The sequence below is a fragment of the Castor canadensis genome, chromosome 4 (assembly GCF_047511655.1).
Source record: "Castor canadensis chromosome 4, mCasCan1.hap1v2, whole genome shotgun sequence".
Classification (NCBI taxonomy): Eukaryota; Metazoa; Chordata; class Mammalia; order Rodentia; family Castoridae; genus Castor; species Castor canadensis.
In genome coordinates, this window is record NC_133389.1 from 16,552,894 (window position 1) to 16,571,664 (window position 18,771).

Here is an 18,771-nt window from a genome sequence, read left to right on the forward strand (position 1 = left end):
CACTGCAGTCTGCTTTTTACAAGTCTAGGTGCAATGAGAGCTTGGTAGTATCATAAAGCATTAGCTTTGAATCCTTGAGCTTGTTTCACACATGCCTCAGAAAGCAGGGACTTAGAAAATTCTCCAAGTGGTTCTAAGTGAGAAACATTTTTGGCCTAAACAAAATATTATGTAGCTCATTGATGGTCTCAAATAATAACTGCAATTTTTTGCATTTTCTTTCAAGATTTTCTTCTAAAAAATATCTCAGAACATTTTTTCATAGTCAGACTAGCCTATAGAATAGTTATAGAGTTTGTCATAGTGCTTATTAGCAAACACTTAGGTATTATTTTAGCACACGACGACGATTTGCTGTGGAGCCATCAGAATTCAAGCTTTTGGAGAGCAGACATAGTGTCTTCTTCATGACTACATTTCCATTCCCTCGTACTTATGCAATGATGGGCTCTGTTCCAGGCACCCTATGTCAATTTATTACATGTAACAAAAGTGTACTGTTTAAATAGATATTATCTCAAGGAAATGGAGGCAGAGAGGATTAAGTCACTTTCCTGGGGTTACATAGCTGGTAAGTGGCAAACTGGGATTAAACACAGGTTCCAGGTCTAAAGCTTGCATGCTTACCCATCATGCCACCTATTGCTCTTCCTAGGCTTCTCTTTGCAGAATGTTTGTTTTTAGTGTAAAGAAATGCTAGACTATGATTTTTGCATGTTGATTTGTATGCTGCAACTTTACTGAATTCATATGTCAGTTCTAAAAGTTTTTGGTGGGATCTCTAGGAATTTTAACATATATGGTGATGTAATTGACGAATAAGAACAATTTATCTTTCTTTTCTGATTGTTGTGGCAGGTCATGGGAATCTGAGGTGCGTTGATTCATTCTCTATTATCGGGCTAAAGTAGTAGTACTGGTGTAAGAATCAGCTAACCTATGTCATGTGTATATTGTGTGGTTGTGAATGTGCAAGTGTTAGAAGAGCCTTTTTATTTCCGATTTAGTTATTATTTTCAAAATTTATTTATTGCACTATTTGTACTGCCGAGCCTATCATTTTCTTTTTTGCCAGGGCTTTAATTTCATTAAAGCAGGCAACACTAGCCACAATCCTGTCATTACCATTGCCTCACATGCATATTCAGGGCAGCAGCCAGTTGGTTCCTCAGTGCTACCTTCCACTTAATCTTCATCCCAGTCAACCACAACTGCAAGTGAAAAAGCCTTAGAAGCTGTCATGCGATTGCATGCCAGGAATTACTGTCATTGCTTCAGTCAACCCACTGGAGGATCCTTGTGTGTTTAACTGTCACTTTCCCATTATGCTTTTTGCTACTTGGGGGTAAAGGCTTTCTTTCTCTTTCTTTCCTTCCTTCTTCCTTCCTTCTTTCCTTCCATCCTTCCTTCCTTTCTTTCTTCTTTCCCTTTCTTTTCTTTCTTGTTCCCCTTCCTCTACTTAGGCAAATATATTATCTCTTTATAGTGTCTATCACTTGATGAGGGATCAATACAGATATATTGGATAAACGAAAAACTAAATAAAAATGTTCTGATTAATTTGAAGCTACCCCTTATTAATAAAATGAAACAAAAAACTGGAATGTTAAAGTTTTGTCTATATAAATGAGAAAACATTGTGTCAGATAAATAACAAATAATGATAGTTATTATTACCATATTACCAGAAAGAGATGGTAGAAAGGTTGCTAATTCAACTCTGAAATCCTATCCTGAAGGTTGAGTTTTTAGGACCACACTTAGTTTCCTAAAAATCAGAAGCTTTTTGGGAGGGGGAGTTGTCATCCTAAGAAAGCAAAAGTGAGGGAAAAATGGAATTGAAGTGGGGAAAAATGCAGAACAATACAAGGGGTGCATTACTACCTAAACCACAGCTTTAGGAAAATTCAGCTGGCTCTTCATGGGTGTTAATGGAGATACCATTTAAACGACTATCTCGGAGCAGGGTGAGGTAGGTAGAGAGGTGAGAAGTATATGTGCTGGCTTTCTTCTGTGTCTCATTTCCTGTTGGTTGGGGATGCTTCAGGTACACCGCCTCCCTCATGTTTCTAAGTTGCATTACTGGGTCACATTAGTCCCTTCAGGTGGCTGCTGGAGAAGCTGTTGCAGGTTCAATGTAGCCAGTATGCAGGTGCTGTGGCTCTGGTTAGTCTTTTGCTCATGAATGTATCATTTCCAGGATTCTTCATTTCTTCATGTGGGTATGAGTTACCATCTGGTGTTTCTCCCTTTTTCTCTTCTGTACTTGGAGTTGATCTCGGGGCCTCATGCTTGATAGGCAAGTTCTGCAGTATTTGAGCCATGCATGCCCCAGTCTGTTTACTTTCAGTTTGCTTTTGATATAGAGTCTTGCATTTTGCCTGGGTAGGCCTCAAGCCCTGTCTTCCTACTTCTTTCTGCCTTCCTAATAGCTGGGCTTATAGGTGTGCTCCACCACAACACAGCATGTTTTTGAGACAGAGTCTTGCTAACTTTTTTCTTTTTATTTTTTTGGCAGTAGTAGAGTTTGAACTCATGGCTTCACACTTGCTGGCACGTACTCTACCACTTGAGCCTCAGCCCTAGCCTTTTCTTTTTTTCTTACCCAGGGCCAGCCTCAGACTGCAATTCTTCTTGTGCCTCCTGCATAGCTAGCACCATACACCTGTACCACCAAGTCTCACTTATCAATTTAGCATATATCTAAGGAATATAAATTGATATACAACAGAGATACCTGCATAACAACATTTATTGCAGCTCTGTTCACAGTAGCTAAACTGTGGAATCAACTGAGGTACCCAATAGCCAATGAATGGATAAAAAAATCTATCTATCTATCTATCTATCTATCTATCTATCTATCTATCTATCTATCTATCTATTTATGCCATGGAATCAGCCTAAAGAAAAATGAAGTTGTGTCACTGTTTAGGAAAATGGATAGACTGGAGATCATCATGTTGAGTGAGCTAAACCAAGCTCTAAATGCCAAATATTGCATGTTCTTGCTCATTTGTGAAACCTAGACTTAAAATGATGGTGATGATGATAAAAATAATGGGACATGACCATGAAGGGGGATGGTCTGGGAAGGATCAGCAGGAGGAGGGAGGGTGAAAGGAAAAGGTACCAAGGGTGAAGAGGATAGAAGTATGACACACACACATATACATCTATCTATCCCTTATCTATCTATCTATCTATCTATCTATCTATCTATCTATCTATCTATCTATCTATCTATATCTATACATGAAGACAACGTAATGAAACCCACCAAACACTCTTTGAAAATGGGGGGAGGAGAAAGGGGGAGAATGGGGATATAATGGATGGGTGGGAATAAACTTTTTCAAAGTATACAGTACACATGCATGAAATTATCACAATGAAACCCCCTTGCACTATTAATGTATGCTAATTTCAAAATATAATAAAGCTATTAAAAAGAGTCAGTACTTTCCATGTATTCTCTGCCTTTCTTCTATTTCTAGGATTCTGGAAGAGTTGTTTTTTGGACAATTTTGACTGGCTTTACACTTTTTTTTTTCCTGGAGATTTGCTGACCTTTTTACCTTGTCACAGTTGGAAGTTTCTCTCTCTGGCCAGAATACTTTTGTCTATTGCTTTGTTTTTGATCTTTCTGTCTCACTTTGTTGTAATTTGTCTTTTATAAGGAGCTGGACTTTTCCTTTGTAATCTAGTGTTAAAAGCACTTTTTTTTGCTTTTTAATAAATGAATTAAACTTATTTACATTTATTAAGTTGATACATCAATTGTATTTGATCTTATTCTTGTCATTTTATTGCATATTATGGTTTCTGTTCTCTAACTTAATGAAGTCTTACCTATGTTCCCCACTGGTCTATCAGCTGTGTGTGTGTGTGCATGTGTGCACACGTGTGTATATAGATCTTTTTTAATGCCATTTAGAAGGGTTATATTTTTATTCTTGTTCTAGTGTCTACTTTTATAATTAAATGTTTATATAATATAATCTATATTATTATCTTTCCTTAGCCCATACACATTTATTTCTACTGCAAGTGTGTTTTCTTTTCCCTTGTCCTTCCCTCTTTGTTATAACTCAGTTTTAATTATTAGTATTTCCTAAATGTTTCCCTGCATATTGCTATGCTCTGCCTATATTTCATAACTTCATTGATATTGTTGGATAAAATTCTCTGAACATAAACTATATAGGTGACTGATAAACTTCTTGTACGTTCTACTTTTTTACCTCATTCTTCTCCCAATGTTTGTATGATTCCTCCATAGTAGGAAAATTCCTCCATTGTTTTTCCTCTGGATGCTCACATTTGTGTAGTCTTAGTTTTATAAATACATATGCTCAATTCTCATTTCTAATTCTGTTACCTTTTGCTTCCCTAGCATTTCTTCATTGGCTAAGCTGGTTCTCTAACCAAGTGAGTGCATCTGCCTTAGAAACTTGTGTGCTCAATTGTTTCTCCACAGCTTTGCATCTGAATCTTCTCTGATGGATACACACCTAGTCCTTGACTTGCTCTGTTTTGTCTTGAGTGTCTTTTGGGTTTACTCCACTTCTGTCATCGTAGGTTTCTGGAGAAAAACTTGAGATAACTTTGTGCTATTTCTCTTTGCAAGAAACTTACTCCTTCTGCCTGGAAACCCAAAGAGTCTGTCTTTATCTTCACACTCTAATAACTTTACCAGGATATCTGTTGCTTACCGTACTGATAGGCACATGGTAGACCTTGTAATAAGGAGAGTCAGGAAGCTTTTCTTTGATCATACGTTTAAATCGTTTTCAGTTAAATTGTTTTGGTGCTCTACTTTAGAACATCTGATTGTGCATATTTTAGATTTGCTTTGACTACCTTCTTTAACCATTTTTCCTCTAATTCTTTACAAGATGTTTCTTATTTCCTCTTCATTTTGCTATTTCTATCCTTTATGTCCCAAAGAGTACATGCTATATGGTCTAACATTCAAAGTATCTTTTTTAAAAGCAAAGTTATCCTATTGATGCTTTTCCCCCACCTTTTACTTTTTCCCTGAATTCTGTCAGCTGTCATTTCAATTTCTGTTGTCTCACCATCTTTGGTTTTTGCATTTTTGTTTCATGATCCTTGCTTATACAGGTGATGTGTTAGTTTGTTAGGGCTGCCATAATAAAGCACCAGAGACTGGGAGAATTTAATAAAAAAAACCTTCGTCTCATAGTTTTGGAGGCTGAAAGTGCAAGATGAGGATGTTGGCAGGTTTGGTGTCATCTGTGGCCTCTCTCCTTGGCGTGGACATGCCATCTCCTTTTGGAGTCTTCACATCTTGCTTCTGTGCATGTCTGTGTCCTAAATTTCTTCTTCTTCTTCCAGTAAGTACATCAGTCATATTGGTGTATGGTCCACCTCAGGGACCTCATTTAGCTTTGCCTCTTTAAAGACTCTATCTCTAAGACAGTCACATTCTGATGTGCCAGAGATTAAGACTTTAACATATGAAAGAAAAAATGTCAGCAAATTATGTAGCTATTTTTATTTGCTTTTTTTCTGGTAAGTGTACTTCTAATGATAGAATTTGTTTTTTTCCTCACATTTTTTTTTTCTGATTGTATTTTCATGTTTATTCTGTGGGGAATTTCTTTTCTTTCACTCATTGAATGAATTGAATTTTCCAGACTTGCTTCTTTGTGTAAGGCTCTGTGCATGTGCATGTGCGTGTGCGTGTGTGTGTGTGTGTGTGTGTGTGTGTGTGTGTGTGTATGTGGTGTTCATGGCAGCCTTTCAGGCGTCTCAACCCAAAGCAAAGGCTTCTGTCATTTTGCTGCCACATAGAATGACTGCTTTCCACACTATGACCCCTGTGAGTGAGTTATTGGGGTGCTTTCCTCGCTGTGTCTCAATTAAAACTCACCCAGAGAATTACATTTTGTCAGCTTTCTCACTTCTGTTTCAATAGCCACTTCAACAAATCATAACTTGCTTCGGTATGAAGTTCCGCTTTCAGGAAGCCCCTTGTAGGATCATCATCACTGGGCTCTGTTGGCATCCTCTCTGCTTCCTTTTTGTATGACCTCCTGTGTAGCTTCTGTTTTATTTTTGCTAATTTTGGAAGACATTATGTATGTCTATGAGTCAGCTTATTATGTATTTCCCTTAGTTATACTAAAAACAGAGCATGGTTCTTGCTTTCCACTTTTCTCTTAATTTTTAGAAGGAGAAATGGAAAGATAATTCCTATTCAGCCTCATTCCATTAGAGGTCAACAGTATGTATTGAGTATTGCCATGTGGTAAACACAGTCCTAAGTAATACACGTGCATAATTTCCTGTTTAAATCTCACCCTACTGAGAGCAGCTATTTTATATTGCAGCTATTGCTGAAAAGGCAAAGCCTACATCTCTCAGGCTTCCTTACAACACCATTTCTACACGTGAGCTAACTTGCATTGAGCAGATGTGCTTCATGGTGCTGGGAACTGAGGCAGGAGGTGAGACCCACACTTCTGTTCTGCAGGCACCTTGATGGAGGCATTTGTGTTTTGCAGCAACGATGATGGGGTGGTTGTAGAAGACTCTGTAAGCATCCATTTTTGGTCCTGTGTTGTGATAGCAATTTTGGGTCTCTAGATCCTCAAAGAAGTGTGAAGTTAGCAGCTGGATTCTCTTACTTTTGAATAATATCAAAGATGGCAACACCTGTGTTGGACCTGCTCTGCAAACGTGTCCTGGGTGTGTCACTCCATAGCCCAGAACTGCTATCCATTTCTGGCTTACAAACTTTTGTAGGTTTCTAACTCTCTGCAGTTAATCACTACCTGTTTATGGTACTCGGGATAGTTCCTAATTTTGGAAACTCAACCTTAACTTGTTTATTCATTCATTTCTATTTTATAGAGGGGGAAATGTCACTAGTTAAGGATGGAAATGGGATTTAATACACATTTGTCTGATTTCAGAACCTCTCATCTAAGTATTCTGATTAATAATAGATATCAGACACTTTTATAGGTTTTATGTTGTGCCAGACACTATTCTGAGCACTTTGAATTTGTTAACTCACTAATTTTCACACCAATTACATAAGATAGGTTTTAAAGTTATTATTGTTATCTCCCTTATACATATAAGGAACTGGCATTGAAAGGCTGAGAAACTTGGTCAAGGTCACATGGGTCAGCTTCTAAGTGCCAGTTTCAATGCTTAGGTTGCCTTCATCTCAAAAATGAGGTTTATCTTTATTTTACATGCTTAAGTTTTATTTTTAAAATAACTTTTAAGATTCAGTGTTAACTATGTGGTGTAGGTGTTGGCTTTAAGTTTTATTTTTATAGATTCATTAGTTAAACTACATTCAAGTTCTTCCCACCAGAATATTCTGAGTACCTCTTTAGTCTGTTGGCAATGTCATGGAAATGGCACCATCATAGAGTTGTGGGATTTCAGAATTGGAAGAAGCCCTATTAATTATCTTGTTCAAGGACTAGAAGTCTCTCTATAAATTCCTTGCCTATTTATCAGTCAGCCAGAGAGGCTCAGCATTTTCCAAGACAGCCCGTTCATCTTCATCCCAGATCTATTCATAAGTCTTCCTAAGACTGAGCTACACATGCATTGTTAGGGCCTCTATCCACTAAGCCTTGGAAAATACATACCAGCCATGATTTCTATGTCACATATGGCTTTTCCCATATTTGAAGATAGTTATGCTTCCTGGAATCTTAACTCTTCTTCTCTTTAGGTGACCTACTTCCTATTCCTTCAACACCTTGTCAGGGTTTCAATTTCCATGAATTATTTGAATTAATCACACACATAAAGTTGGGTGTGATCAGTGACGATCAGGGCAGGACCTCAACACCCTTGTTTTGGATGTGATGTCCTTGGATAGCTGCACTGCAAGACTGTATCTTGTTGAAACTAGAGTCAAAGTGAGGATGCTTTTTAACTTGCTGCTGTTAGGATAGCCTCTTCCTTTTGTACTTCTTTGCAGCTGTCTCCCTTTGTCCTCTCTGGTCTAACCACACTTCAGCTCTCTCTGTTGGATGGCCATGTCTACTCGGAACCTTTACATACACACTCCAAATTGATGTATTCCCCTTCTCCTTGTTCCACATCTCCTTATTGCTTCATCGTGATGCCTTCCCCTGGGTTGGTTTCCAGAGTACCCCATAGTTCTACCTGTGTCTCTTGTCTCCTCTAGGTAGCCTGTAGGACTGCTTGTTCATATTAAGCATCACTGACACCCACTTCCAAGGCCTCTGTGCTTCCTCCTCCAGGAATTTATTTCAATTATAATTGTTTTAAATGTGTAATTTTCATGCCAGATTAAGAGTGCTATGCTTTTTTGTTTACATTTCTATCCCCAGGTTAATATATATTCATATATTGTCCAATTTCATAAGAATGCAACTTTGAAAAATTTTTATTAAATATCAGGTTGCTGGTTTTGACCCATCTAGTCTACCAATGCCTTTAGGACTCATGACAATGTCACTGAGAATATTTGCACTGTTACTAAGAAATTTTGTTAGCATGTCATCCATGTTCTGATCCAATTGATGCTAGGATCCTGGGTCATAATACTAGAGAACTTCTTCCTTCAGGCTGATGTCAACCTTTTGAAGTATGTCCATTCGGATAAGATTAAATATGGTCATTCAACTCATATTTCTTTAGTTTGTCTACATGACATAGAGACAAATATCAATTGCCTTGTTGCATAATGAATAAAAAGCTAAATCCTATTTTATTTCCCTGAAATACTTTGTCGAGCTCTTAAAACATAGTATAACTTAATTTGGTAAATAAGCAACTGATTTCTAATAAACATGATTTCCTCTTCTAAGCTCTTGCTGACTAGTTTTTGAACAGAATCTTGCTTAAGATTGAGATTTTATATATATATATATATGTATATATATACATATATATATATATAAAGTTTGCAGAACTTTGAGAATAAGAGAAGACAGTAAAGAAGCATATTTGTACATACTTCATGTAATTATCACTCAAGAAGCCTTTCATTAATATGTTATCTAATATTTAGTTCATATTCAAATGTCACAACGATGTTCTTCAGAACAGTGTCCAAACAAGGCTCATATGTTGCATTTAGTAGTCAAGCCTCTTTAGTCTTCTTAAATCTGGAATAGTCTCTCTGTCTTTTTTCAGCCTTCATGACACTGAAGACTTTTGAGGAGCTCAGTACAGTGCTCTACAGACTGTTTTGACATTTGGATTCATCAGTTTCTGGTTAAGTATTTACAGCAAGAATAGTAGGTGATAAGTCTTTCTCAGCATATGACATCAGGGGACAGATTATGTCCATTTATCCCAGTACTAGTGATTTTAATTTGATCTCTTGGTTAAGGTGGTATCCACTGAGGTTATCCATGGTAAAGGTGTCTTCTCTCCTTTGTACTTACTCCTTTGTGGTAAGCTATCTTGAGGTCTGCTCATTCTTAAATTTAGAATTGCCTGTCTTCTCTATATTCTTCACATGATTCTTCAGTAATGTTGGTCTGCATGATCTATCATTGTCACTGACTCTTTATCTGGACGCTCAGCAAGAGGAATTTGGATTCTCATTTAGTGCAGCCATTCACTGACAATCTCTTGGTCTAACACAAGCTGCAATCGTCTCTTATCCATGTCTGTTAGTGGTTATCACTCTGAATATCAACATCCTTTCAGACCAATTATAAGCAACAGTGTTGAACAGTTTCTTTTTCCCTCTGTTAAAATTTGCCATCATCCAGCATAGTTGTTCTCTTCTGGATGTGTTAGGCTCATTCCATTCAACTGTTTTATTGATTGTTTTGTTACCTCTGACTTCTGCATACTGGCTTTGAAGACAAAGTGCGAATTATTGCACTTTGAACTTTAGAGGGTGCATTCAGAAGTATGTACTATGTGTACCCCTTCAAGGCTCCTGTTCCAGGTACTGCTCTTCAGACACCAGGACAAAAATACCAGGTTTATCATTAATTCAGTAACTGTTGTGGGAAGCTAACTATTCCTTCTTTTTGCTCTCCTTCCTATCTGCCATACATCATGGCACTATTTAACTAGAATTGCTCCTGCAAAGGTCACCTTGGTAGTCATTTTACTTTTGGTTAGTCTTTACCACATCTTTTACTGCCTTTTCTTGCTGGAGCACTATGTACATATGCAATCTGTCTTTCTGAAATGTCTATGACATTGGGTTTCCAGACAAATACTCTTCAGTTGTTTGATAGACAAACTGACCCTTTTTACCATGCTGTGATTGTAAGTTTTCTGGATGTATATTAAAGTAACTATTTTGTCTCTTAAAATTGTGGCATGAAATGTATTATTGAATACATGCTTTAAGCATTCTTTTTAATTTTATTTGGCTATGGAATTTTCTAATGAGGCAAAAGAACTCAAATGATTCATTAGAAATCATGCATGCTGTCAAAGAAGAATTGCACCAGACAGAGTTAAAGAGCAAGAAAGACTTTACTTAAGACTATTGCAATAAGGAAGAAAAACTAAGGCAACTCTGTTGAAAAGAAAGGCAGGAGAGTTTCTGAGGGTTGGGGAAGTTGGTCAGTGGGTTTAGTCCATCTGTATTTGCTAATTAGTGCTGATTGAAGTTAGGCTCCTATCCTCCCTGAGGGACCAGGAGATGGGCACTGTGTTTCTTCATGATTACATTTCAAAGGCATGGCTCCCAGGTCCTTGAGAAAGAGTCCTGAGTTGTGAAACTGGAAAGAAACTGGGAGAAAATGTATTTACATTTCAAAGGGGCAGAGAAAGAATCTGCAATTACAAGTCTTCTAAAGTGACATACTCTAAGAAAAGAGAGGTCCTGGCCCTATGGTCAGGAAGAAACTTGTCTAAAGTTTAGTCAAGCCAAAGGGACCCCTTAGGACATCTGGATTAATGCAGAGTTGTGTCTCCTTGAAAGTCTCTGGATGCAAAAATCATCATGGACTCTGACTTTTCCTGGTCATAGACACAGACCGTGGTAAATGAAGGGAGTGCTACACCTCCAAGGGAATGTTAAAAATAGAGTCCAACAACTTGGACAGAGACAGAAGGTTTTCTGCTGGGAAGAGAGGAGCCACATGGCCCAGAAATTCAGTTTGTAATGATTGTTTTTGACCCACAGGGATTTTTAATCTCTCCTCTCTGTATTGCACACACACAAAGAAAACATTTTTATATTTTTATATCTTCTAATTAATTTAACTTTGAAGCTAGAGGGTTAGGGGCTAAGAAAAAGCATAGCGTTTAATTCTCACACTTAACACCCCTTCTTGTAACTTCCCTGCTGTCATTTACATAGGGTTTTAATATGACCCTCCAGTCTCTGAATCAGTGTATGACACTTTAAAATCCTGCTTTATAATATAAAACACTTGCATTGAGGATGGAGTTTCTCATTATTTTAGTTTTTGTTCAAATGACCTTGATGTGTCCTATAAAGAGAACTAAAAATGAGTAAATATTTTAAATGGTTTAAAATTTTTATGGTGCTCTTTTATTCTTTTGAAGCTTTGGTCCTTCTTCGTTTATAAACTTTTTGTGTCTGGTCTTACTCAACAAAATTGTTAATCTCTCTGATTTCTGGTAATCTCCTGTTATCTTGAGCATCGGATGGGCATGTAATTGCTCATTGTATTCATTTGAAGCCCCAAAGGACAGAGGTTATGCAATTTGGGAATATAATTTACTGCTCCATGATTCTTCACTTCTGCCCAGATGCTGGCTCTTGTCTAAATTGAGAACTTGTCTAAATGCAGATCAGTGGACATTGTGGGGCTTGTTTAAATACGAAGAAAGTCTAAAAGTCTAATACTGTCATCATTCTCTTCTTCATATTCTAAGTACAAACTGAGGCTCTTTCTATGCAGAATGATGTCTCGCCTGGTTAGCAAACACTGACTTTTGTCTCCATTTTCCAATCACTAGTTGATAGGCATTTGTTCTGTTCCTTTGGTTTCAAAGTGGTTGTTCTAAAAATTTTGGTTTGAAATTAACACACAGGAGTAAATATGTTACAAAATGCTTAATTTGCTGATAACAAAAAAAGTTTGGGTAACACTGAGTTATTCAGAAGACAACATCAAACATTGTAAAGGGTTAAAAAAAAGTCTGACCAGCAGATTCTTAAACTAGCCTATTGTATAAACTGCAATAATTGTTTGGCAGACTTCCCAAGACTAAGAAAATTCATTCAAAGTTCTTCTGCCTGAGGGGTATGGAACTGGAGATGTCATACCAGGGTCGTTAGGAGTGGATTAATTTTATTGAGGTTCTTGCCTATGAGCAAATACATGGAAGGATTTAGGATTAATTTAGTGCCTACTAAATAACAAGTAATGTAGTTTTACTTACGTTATTTCATTAAATTCCTCCCCAAACCATAATCAGTGGTTGTCTGATAATCAGACAATCTAAGTTTGAAAGGCTCGGCAAGTATTCTCTATTTTACACAGTCAGAATTAACTAGAACATTTCAGGTGACCCATCATGTATCCCAGCTAAGAGCTCATAAAATGCATGGCTTAATTTAAATAATGTAAATATTTCTGCCAACTCCCAAATAAAAGAGTTATGATGATTATTTCGATTTCACAGGTGAGCAAACTGAGCATGAGTGGGGGTAAAATGAATTGCTTAAACAGTTGGCAATGGGCAGAAGTATAACGACCCTATGAGTATCAATGCCAGAGCCTCAATTCTTTAATTCTTTAATGGTTGGGAGATATTTTGGACACTGTGAATAAAATGTTTGGTAGAGCGGCAGAAGTGCTCATGGCTAAACCAGTATTCATATACCTCCTTGGGTCAGATAATGTGCATGAGTGTGTATGTGGGGGGCTGGGGATGGAGTGGGGATGGAGGAATCTGTGCACACAACTCTATGCCAGGTGATTGGCTGGCAGCACTGCTTCCAAGTCTTTCTCCCTAGGTTGGACTGTTTCCCAGGAAACATGATAAGGTGTTAGAAATTTGGATGTAATATTCTGGATTCTTATTGACAAGAATAAAATGTGAACACCTTTCAGTTATCTGTTCTGCTCAGCAATTGTTTCCTGTGGCTCTAGTCCCAGTAGTATTGAGTTTTAGGGCAGTTGTTCAGTGGGGCTCCTTTGGCCTGGGTGTACTGAAGGGGAGGCTATGTTTCAAGGTCCTTTATGATCTGTGTCTTTGATTTCCACATTATGCATGTATAATCAACATTATTGGCCCTTACATTAAAGTGAAAGAGTTCATTTATTTAGGTAAGCTTAAAATGTATCAACTCTCAAGAGAATAAAGTTACTCTGTGAGTGATATATCCTCTTTCCCATCAACACCAGCCCTCAAGTGAACAAAAACTATACTTTCCTCATTGCAGATAAGACATACCTTATGTATGGTAGCATAGAGGTAAAAGGCATAGACACTGAAACCTGACTGCTTGCATTCAAATCCCAATGTCAAGATGTGACCTTGGGTAAGTATTGAAACTCTTGGTGCCTCACTTTACTTTTGGGGATATTGCATTGATAGGCTTATCTCATAGGGCTATTATGATGCTAAAATAAGATAACATTTAAGTGTCAGGTGCTAAAGAGCAATGCTGCACATCCTGTTACTTTGTAAGGGTAATTCTTAAATGGAACAATCTTATGGTCAACACAAAAGAATTTGATTAAGTGTTAAATAAATTCTTTTTTAATAAGCTCTTTTTAATGGCGGTAAAATACACTTAACATAAAACAACATCTTAGCAATTTTTAAGTGTATGGTTTAATGACATTAACTGCTTTCATATTGTGCAAATGTTAACACTATCCACCTCCAGAACTCTTTTCATCATCCCAAAGTGAAACTATTCCCATTAAATACCAATTATTTATGAAATAATCACCAAATATCTATTTTATATATTATATTTGGATGAAAAGCATTAAATTCTGTCTCAGTCTGATGGACCTGACAATTCATAAGAAATATAAGTGATAAGCCTGTTTAGGATTCACATGTATGACAAGAACTAAGTTTTATGAAAATGTAGGGGAAGGGGAAAGAAGCTTCTCTATATTGGCATAGTAAGGAAAGTATCACTAAGCAAGATGGGAAGAATTTCTACTGTGAAATTTGGTGTTTTGTGGATGATACCACTGGGAAGAGAAACCACACAGGCAAAAGCATGAGATTTATATTTGGGGACTGAAACGTTTTGACAGGCATCCTACTGGAGAGTGGAGACAGCCATGTGTATTAGTGAAGGAGCCATAACTACAAGAGGATCAAAGCACGTGATAGAATACGAGGTATGGCTGGCCTCAATGGATGCTGAATATAGAAAACCATCCGGAGCCCAGCGTTCCAATCTAGTCTTTCCTTCTCTGCCCTCCTCTCCTTTCTGCATTGCCAGGTTTTTTCTTCTGGCTCATCATTTCTTTTCCCTTTGTCAATTCAGCTTGCTTCTTTAGGAAGATGTAACCTTGACTTTATTTTATTGGATTCTTCCAGCTTCAGTGCCTGCTGCTAATTGGACATTCAGTGTTCACATTCCCTGGAGAAATCTGCATGCTCCTCCCATCTCTTCTCACCAGGACAGAGTACAGGTCATTGCCAGAGTATGGATTGACTTCTTTGAGTCAGAAACAGCCTTTTGTCTGATCAGCCAACTAGAGTTGGCAGGCTCATGTGATATAAGAGATAACCTTCTAAGGATCAAAGGCAGTTTCCTTTGGAACTGATGTGGGCCTGACAAAATGCCAAGGCTTGCTTTCACCAGTAGACATGGGAAAGTCAGGGCTGGAAAGAATCATTAGAATAATTTAGAATGGTTTTACTTGAAGTCATAAGAATTGATGACATCTCTGAAAAAAGAAGCATAGATAACATTTTGGGAATAGTTACATTTAATGGGTGACAAGACAGCTTTTAAAGTATAGGCTAAGGCAGTGCTACAAAGGCATCTGCTGACCCTGGTCAGTGACAGAAGAGGACACAGGGAGGTTCTAGCTACATCTGACACTGCCTGGAATGGCGAAGAAGCACAAACTGAACATGCACAAGCTGGTGATCTTGAACCAAAAAGAGATAGAAAAAAGGAAGAAGCCAACAGATATGCTTCTTATTCTGTTTCAAGACATGGTAGTTTAACAGGCTCTGTAGAGGTGACTGTGAGATTGTGTTGTGAGGCAATGTCAGTAACATGCCCTTCTGTTTTTGTTCTTGTTCATTTCCTTCTTGACTTTTCCCTCATTCTTGTTTTCCTGGGTGTCTCTGCACCTTTCTTAGGGTTTAATTTTCAAGGGAATGGGATAAAACATCTTCACTAAACATACTGTCTGAAGCTCATATCATACTGAACACCTACTGCCAGTCCCTTAAGCTTGAATTTGTTGGTTCTTAAAGGGAGATCCCTGGGCTAGCAGCTTAGCATCTCTTGGAGACTTGTTAGACATGCACATTTGTGGGCCTTATCCCAGATCTTCTATTGTACCAGAAACACTCATTGATTCAATGCATGCTGCTTTTTGGAGCTATTGTTCTAGTCTAAGGGCTATCAAATTCCCATTCATGGGTTAGCTACCAGATTTCTTCAAAAACTTTTTATTTTTTGAATTAGAATACATTAACAATGCAAAGATTGCATTGTGATAATTGTGATAATCCCATGCATGTGCACAGTGAAACTTGAACATGCTCACCCCTGTGTTACAGTTCCATTCCCCCATTCAGCTCTCTCCTTTCACAGTGTTTGGTGGGTTTCATATGCTGTCTTCACATGTACACATGTAGTGTACTTCCATCCTCCTCACCCCTCAGTATCCTTTCTTTCTCTATCCTCCCAGATAACCCCACGATGGTCCCCCATATACGTTTATGACCCATCATTATCATCATCATCACCATTTTAGGTCTAGGTTCCATAAATGAGCAAAACATGCAATATTTATCCTTTCAGAGCTGCCTGATTTTATAAAGTTTTATTGGAATACAGCTGCTACCCTTTGTTTACTTATAGTTTATGATTGCTTTTGTGCCACAAGGCAGAGTTGAGTAGTTAAAGTATTTTCTATGTGAGCTTTTAAAAGAATTGGCCACTTCCTACTGTAGACTAACATGAGCTTCTGCTTCCCACAGGTGAGCTATGTCTTTACCAGGATCAATAGCTTTCTTTCCCAAACTCATCTGCATCAGTTGTTCTTCTTCTTGTTATTACTTAATCTAATTAAGCTTGCTTAAGCCAGTGCCCTATGAATTCAATAAAGAAATGAGGAATAGGAATTATATCTTCATGAAAACTAAGCTGAATGTTTTGAAGAGACTTTTGGTGAGTAGCTAGAACTTACTACCATGGAAATACATGTGTACAATATAACTATAAAATACCAGAAGGAAATAATTCTGCTCTAGGAAGATTTTGCATACACTTTTTGTTTAGGTTCTGATTCTGCTTTAAAGAAACTAAAGCTGGAAATTGAAGGCAACACAATAGAGGTGTGACTCAGGAAAGAACGACCATTTAGAACTTCCAGCAGACCAACCCCATTTAAAAAACGATTGCTAAATAAGTAAAAAATAATATTTCAAGTGAAAGAAAACTGTAATTGTTTTGTGATTTGGGTTTTAAATAACCTTTTAAATTTAGTGGTAAGGATACTGACTGAGGCAGGGAAGAAGGCTTCTTTTAGATATGTGAAAGTAAATGTCTATGTCATGCTTACACATACTTACTTACAGGCTTCCTAAGATCCTTCATCAGAAGTTTCTCAATTTTACTCTTTTGAATCCACATACATCAGAATTACCTTAAAAATATGGGTGATTGGAAAGATCTCCAGGAATCTTAATTTCAACAGCTCCTATGCTTCTTATACATGAGAAAGAATGAATGGTACAGAATAAACACCTATTTCATTATTTAAATTCAAGTCATTAAATAATATACAAACCAAAATCAGAGGATTGATTATATGGAATTCTTTAATGTTTTTCCTAATTTCCTCCATTAAAATGTGTTATTGCATCTTTATAGCCCTCTTTTAAGTTCTTGGGTAGGAAATGTTAGATAAATAGATAGATACATTTTAGATTTGTTCCTATTTACTCTACAAAAGCTTCCACTACCCAGTAATTAGACTTTTCAGTAGTTAGAGGAATCCCAGAGTTCATCTCTTGAGCTCCTAAATCTATAGAAGTACGAAGTATAAAATAAAATAAGAGATGTATGCGTGAAGGTACATATGTATGTCTGGTAGAATGTTAACCTTTACATCTTGTCCAAGGCACCAAAACAGAATAGACATGAAATCTGAAAGTGGGGTGCTAAATTTCAAGAGCAAGTTTCAATATCAGGGACAGAGGTTGGGTGAAAAGACTGAAAAATTCACAAGGGAGAGATAATGGGTAGAAAGGGTAGAGAAGAGCCTTCTTGAGTAGAATCTCCTTGGAGAATTTGGTTACTGTTCAGTGACAGTGCAGCCTCCTCTGGCAGATGGAGAGCAGGATAGGGACATGGTTGAGCTCAGGACACTGGGGTTGGCACCTGATTCATATTTGAGAAAGCTAAGATTGCATGGCATGGAGCAGGTAGGGGAGGGTAGAAAGGATGAATGGTGGTGGTCGTGGTGGGGAAGAGACAGATTGACAGAGATACACAAAGACAGAGAAAGTGAGAGCTATCTATATACCCCTGGGATCCTGGGATGAACTACCTCCTGCTATGGCCACTGGGGTGTTCCCTGAAGACTTCATTTTGGTGCCTTCATGGAGGACCGCTGGCTTTATGATACCTCTGTGAGCACAGGAGCCTGAGTCAGGAGACTCAAGCTGGGACTCCCTCATGAATTTCTGGAAGCTCCCAGGGAAGGAGGAGTCAGCTGAAACTCTTCCTGCAAAACCCTGGAGCTCTAACCTCTTGTAGCTGAGGCAGTTCTCAGCCACCTCAGGCTCTTCCTGCTATGTTCTTTCCTTGTTTCCCATCCCCCAATCCCTCCCTATCTAAACTCAACCATGGAATGTGGAAAATAGCAGTTGGTGAGTGGGGATAAAGTCAGGGGAGGAAAGGAAAGAAACCTAATTGGACAGCAGCCTCCTGAGGGAGATAGTAGGCTTGTCTGCTTCCTCAGAAGGATTGAGAATTCTGGTTCCTCTGGAGTTTTGTTGAGGATTGGAGAAGATTGCCCAACTCAGCAAATTCAAAGGAACTTTGAGAGAGAAGAAAAAAGAAAAAGTAAGGTGTACTTCTTTTTTAGTGATACTGGGGTTTAAACTCAGGGCCTTGGGCTTGTTAAGCAAGTGTTTTACCACTTGAGCCATACCCTCTAGCCCTTTTTGCTTTAGTTATTTTTCAAAAAGAGTCTTACACTTTTTGCCCAGATCCACCTTGAAGGCACATAAGCACAGTCCCACTACCTATGCCTCCTGTGTAGCTTGGGTTAGAGGCTTGTGCCACTATTCCCAACTAAGGTGTACTTTTAGTTGCATCCATTCTGTGATTGGTCATGATAATTAAACCCCCAATTATGTGCTGGTCTAAAGAGAGAGGCTAAAGATATTCACAAAGGGCCCTTGAAATTTGGAAGGGGGATTTCGGAGGCATTTGGCTATGTGATTGTCACCTGAATATTTTCACCAAATCATTTGCAAAAAAACCTAAGGAAAAGCTTTTTTGAAGCAATTGTGCTGGGAAACTCTCTTTATGATCACCTTTGAGGGTGGATACAAGCAATCATCTGCCTGAGATGGTCTTTAACAAAAGGTCAAACAAATTTTTCCTAGACATCTCAGAGAGAAATA